Source organism: Lactuca sativa, chromosome 2, assembly GCF_002870075.4.
Source record: "Lactuca sativa cultivar Salinas chromosome 2, Lsat_Salinas_v11, whole genome shotgun sequence".
NCBI lineage: Eukaryota > Viridiplantae > Streptophyta > Magnoliopsida > Asterales > Asteraceae > Lactuca > Lactuca sativa.
The window spans coordinates 5,884,827-5,891,037 of record NC_056624.2 but is presented as its reverse complement, the minus strand read 5'-3'; positions in this window follow the sequence as shown (position 1 = coordinate 5,891,037).

The window sequence follows — 6,211 nt, the reverse complement described above, 5'->3', positions numbered from 1 at the left end:
ACCCTAACGTTGACCAAACCCTAAAAGTCAACAAAAGTCAACTCTCCGGGTTACGTTGCGCGTACCAAACCTGTACGTTGGGCGTACCTGACGACCTCACAGAAACAGGGAACACGACCCCCTACACTGCGCGTACTGGGATTACGCCCCACATAGCTCCCAGTTTTAGACTCCTTTGCTTTTGGGGTCTTAAACAGTTAAGACAAACGTCCAACTTTCAGATCTAACCATCCCTAAGCCTCTTAATCCATAAAGTTGGTGACTTTAAGCCTTTGCATGGCTGCAATAGTCACCAACACCCATAACATTCCATTTCCAACCCTAGAAAGGCTCATAACTCAAGCATGACCCCATAACAACGACCAAGTTGGGATTTTTATGGATCTACAACACATATATCACTGAAATGGGACATATCTAGGTCCATGGAGTCCCGTATGCTCATAAAGTCTCCACCTTTGAGACTTTAACCCTAGAAATGGTCCATGCAACACCAAACCAAAATAAAGAGGAAAGTTTTGAGCCTTTTACCTCTAGATGAAGCTTCTCACTCTAAAGAACTTAGATCCAAACTTGAACCTCAAAATCTAGCCTCTTCAAGCTCCTCTCCTTCTTCTTTACTAACACACAAAGGTACTTTTAGCTCAAAACACTCACACACAAGCTTTGGGACGAAGGAAATGATCTCTTAGGGTTTCACTCTCTGATATGGTGGCTGAGGATAAAGCCTTAGCATTCCTTAAATGGTGCACAAGCCAAATATTAGGGTTTGCATCTGGGCTCGCTACGCCCAACGTAACCCTGGGTACGCCCATCGTACCTAGGTGAGTCCGCGTCCAAATTAAGCGCATGAGTACACGCAACGTACTCTCCAGTACACCCAACGTACTCATTTTCTACAACTTCCACTCAAGGGATAGTCTTGACAACTTGACAAAAGAGAAGGGTTAAATAGCTTTACCTGAATTTCGGGATGTTAGAATTCTCCCCCATTAGAACCAGACTTCGCCCTCGAAGTCTCATGCCGAAAACAACTCCGGATGCTGCTCCCGCATCTCTGACTCCAGCTCCCAAGTCAGTTCGGACCCCCTCCGATGTTGCCACTGGACCTGAACCAGAGGCATCTCCTTGTTTCTCATAACCTTGACCTTCCGGTCCAAGATCGCGATCGGTTTCTCAACATAATTCAGAATCGCGTCCACCTGGATATCCTCCAACGACACCACTGCCGACTCATCGGCTATACACTTCCTCAGTTGAGACACGTGGAAGGTATCATGAATGTGGCTCAACTCCGCAGGTAGCTCCAAACGATATGCTACCCTACCCACCCTCGCGATCACTCTAAACGGTCCAATATACCGGGGCCCCAACTTTCCCCTCTTTCTGAATCGAATCACTCCCTTCCAAGGAGACACTTTTAGGAGCACGAGGTCTCCCACCTTGAACTCAAGCTCGGATCGTCGCCTATCTGCATAACTCTTCTGGCAACTTTGAGTCGTCAACAACCTTTGTCTAACCTACTGAATCTGCTCTGTCATCTGAAGCACTATCTCAGTGTTGCCCATCACTCGTTGCCCTACCTCTCCCCACCAGATGGGAGTCCGACACCTCCTCCCATACAACAACTCGAAGGGAGGCATACCAATGCTCGAATGGTGACTGTTGTTATAGGAAAACTTAGCCAATGGAAAATACGTGTCCCAACTCCCTCCGAGGTCCAACACACATGCCCGAAACATTTCCTCGAGCATCTGAATCGTCCACTCGCTCTGTCCGTCCGTCTGTGGGTGGTAAGCGGTGCTGAAATGCAGCCTAGTACCCAACTCCTCATGGAACTTCTTCCAGAACCTGGAAGTGAAACGCACATCTCGATCTGACACAATCGAGATCGGTACACCATGCCGCGATACCACCTCCCTCACATACACCTCTGGCAGCCTCTCTGTGGAAAAGCTCTCACTCATAGCAAGAAAATGAGCGCTCTTTGTCATCCGGTCAACGATCAGCCAAATTGCATCGACTCCTCTCGCAGCCCTCGGAAATTTGGTGATAAAATCCATGGAAATATGTTCCCACTTCCACTGGGGAACCTCAAGTGGCTGCAACTTGCCATGCGGACACTGGTGTTCGGACTTAACCCTACGACAGGTCAAGCACCTCTCTACAAACCACACCACATACCTCTTCATACAGTGCCACCAATAGTTTCTCTTCAGGTCCAAATACATCTTAGTGGCCCCGTGATGGATTGAAAACCTCGACCTGTGTACCTCCTCCATTAAAAAGGTACGTGCCCCACCCTCAAATGGCACCCAAATCCGGCCCTGGAAGGTTATAAGCCCTCGGCTATTGGCAATGAACTCAGATACTTGCCCGATCACCCGCTCTCTCTTGCGGTTCTCCGGTCTCATGGCCTCTACCTGGGCCTCCTGAATGGTGTCCAACACTAGAGTCGTCACTGTCAACCTCATACAAACATCCCTAATCGGGGCACTCTCTGCCCTACGAATCAAGGCATCGGCTACCATGTTAGCCTTTCCCGGGTGGTAAAGGATCTCACACTCATAATCCTTTACCACGTCCAACCATCTCCTCTGGCGCATGTTTAGGTTGGGCTGATCCATCAGATACTTCAAGCTCTTGTGGTCCGTGTATATGGTGCACCGAACCCCATACAAATAGTGACACCAAATCTTGAGGGCAAACACCACAGCCCCCCAGCTCCAGATCGTGAGTAGGATACCTCGTCTCATGAGGCTTCAGCTGCCTCGATGTGTATGTATCACATGCCCTCTTTGCATCAGCACCGCACCCAATCCCGATATCGGCGCGTCATAATATACCACAAAATCCTCCATCCCCTCCAGAAGGGCTAACACTGGGGCTTCGCATAATCTATGGAGAAGTGTCTCGAATGAGGCGTACTGCTCCGGGCCCCAACTAAAAGCCACACCCTTCCAGGTTAGCCTGGTGAGAGGAACAACAATCCTGGAGAAATCCTTGATAAATCTCTAATAATAACCGGTCAACCCCAGAAAACTCCTGATCTCTGAAGGGGATCTCGGCACCTCCCAACTCATCACCACCTCAATCTTGGCCAGATCGACCAATATCCCATTCTGGTTGACGAGGTGTCATAGGAACTGGACCTCTCGTAACCAGAAATCGCACTTGGAGAATTTGGCGTAAAGATTCTATGATCTCAGAACTCCAAGGATCTCCTTCAAATGCTCCTCATGCTGTTCTCTGGATCTCGAATACACCAATATATCATCAATGAACACGATCACCGAACTATCCAACATCGGCCTGCACACCCTGTTCATGAGATCTATGAATGCCACCGGTGCATTGGTGAGCCCGAAAGGCATCACCACGAACTCGTAATGCCCATAACGAGTCCTAAACGCTGTCTTCTGGATATCCTCATCACGCACCCTCATCTGATGATATTCAAACCTCAAATCAATCTTGGAGAACCAAGACGCTTCCTGCAACTGATCGAACAAATCTTCGATCCTTGGTAAGGGGTAACGGTTCTTGACCGTCAGCTTGTTCAACTCCCGATAATCAGTGCACATCCGGTGTGAACCATCCTTTTTCTTGATAAAAAGGATCAGCGCTCCCCACGGCCAGCTACTCGTCCGTATAAACCCCTTTCCCAGCAGCTCCTAAAGCTGCGAGGATAACTCCTGCATCTCTGGAGGTGCAAGGCAATAGGGTGCCTTGGCGATAGGCACTGCCCCCATAACCAAATCGATACGGAACTCCACTTGCCTCTCGGGAGGCACACCCGACAACTCCTTGGGGAAAACATCCAGGAACTCACGCACTATCGGGACCTCATCGACCGACCTCGATCTCTCTGCACTTACTCTCGTATCCACCACATAAGCCACAAACCCACTATAGCCCTGTTGTAGACTCTGCCTCACTCAAACGGCCGAACAAAATGTTGACCCAGAACGGGTACCCTTGCCATAAATCGTAAGAACTCTCCCACTAGGTTCTCGTATGGTCACCACCTGTCGCTCGCAGTCGATAACTGCTCCAAATCTGCTTAACCAGTCCATGCCCACGATGACACAGACATCTCCCATAGAAATCGGGACCAAATCAATCAGAAACTCAATGCCGAAGATCTCAAGTACACATCCTCGAATCACATCAGTGGCATACATCGCTCTCTCGTCAGCTATGGAAACTCGCAAAGTTCGACTCAACGCCTCTCGACAGACACTAATGTGCTGACTAAAAGCCAACGACACAGAAGACCGACTCGCACCCGAGTCAAATAACACCAAAGAAGGTACATAACTCACAAGAAATGTACCTATGCATATCATAATATAAGCATAACACCACAAACTCAAAATAAATAGTTGAAAGAATACATACCAGCCACAACATCGGGCGTTGCGCGAACCTCCTCTGCTGTCAACTGGAAGGCTCTCCCGCGAGCCTTTGGCGCCTTGGCCTTCACTGGCCGACTCTCCATAGCTCGTATGGTAGCATGGGCAGATACCTGTGATGCTCCCTGTGCTGACCCCCGCAACTGCGGACACTCGGCCTTCCGGTGTCCGGTCTGGTTGCAGTGAAAACAGACTACAAACCCCTTGGGGAAATCCTAGGCCATGTGCCCCTCCTTGCCACACTTGTAGCAAGACCCTGCTCTACAAACCCCCTCATGATTCTTGCCGCACTTGCCACAAGTGCGGCCCTTCTGATTACCTGATCTCGAATCGGCGGGCTTGGCCCACTTGGCTGCCGGCTGGGACTGTGCCGGTCGCCGATCCCTCCCCTAAGACTCCGCCTCCTCCCTGGCCTAGGTCTTGAGGTCAATCTCCCTCTTCCGGGCATTTGCGTGAAGCTCGGCAAATGTCCGGTACGATGAGTTCGCCACGAACTCGTGGATATCTCTCCTCAAAATGCTCAAATATCGAGTCATGCGTGCCTACTCAGAAGACACGTGCATAGGGTAGAACATCGCCCTCTCATGGAACATCCTGGTGATCACTGTAACAGACTCGGTACCCTGCTTGAGGGTTAAGAACTCATGGGCCAAACGTTCCCTTTCCACAGGGGGAACGTACTCATCACGAAACATAGTGGTGAACCTCTCCCAGGTCACCGCGACAAGCTCTGCAGAAGAATAGTGCGTTGTCACAAACTTCCACCAGTCCTTCGCTCCCAAGAATAGTGCGTTGTCACAAACTTCCACCGAACTCTCAGATGCTCTGGACAACAACACGTATAGAAGCATCCCTAAATATCAGAAATCCATCTCGTCGCAGCGATTGGGTGCTGCATCCCATCAAACTCTGGTGGCTTCGTGTTGCTGAACTCCCGGTATAGCAACGAGTCACCCCATTGTAACCTCGCAGCAGCGACGGCTGCGGTGGCCACAACAACAACAGCATCAGTAAGAGTAGCGTAATGCTCGTCAAAAGTCTCGATCAGGGTGGTCTTGATAGACCCAAACATCTCTGGTATCTCGGCTCGGTTGGCAGCAGCCACCTCCTCGTGAATCAACCGGCGGATCTCCTCATCGCTAACACCACTGCTCTCAGGTGTGTGGTGTGTCCCAACCATGATGTCTCTCTGAAATACAACACAAAATATCAGAGACTCGCTCGAGTGTACACACACTCAATATCCCATTCCTACTCACTCCCTGGTACCTTAAGGATTCTTACTTGGGTTGCGCACTGATCCAGTGCCTTCGGTAGTACGGGCCTAATACTACCATCCACACTGCATCAGTATTCACACCAAGTCCTCCTCCTAGGATCCCAAGTCCCATGTACTTTACTCTCTTTATACATAGTCTACTCTCTGGCAGATCTCTCATAAGCTCCTCGCTGCTATCTATTCACTCTCAAGCATCTCCTAGCAGCAAAACCCCTAGGCTAAGGCATCACAAATCAGGCCACTCTAGTCCTAATAAGAATACCTATCCTACTATAGCATGCATATCATATCATAACATATCTCATAACTCATAATGTAAGGGTATTTTGGGAAATCATTGTTCGGGCGCTGGTTGATGGTACACACTGCTCTACTCTGCTCTTTCAAAAACTTTTTACTCTTTGAGAAAAATTTTGTGATTTTATTTTTAAAATCTCTCAAATCCCCAGTTTGAGTTTAGATACGCCCGAAGGTGCACCCGAATCCCTCAAACCAAGGCTCTGATACCAACTTGTAA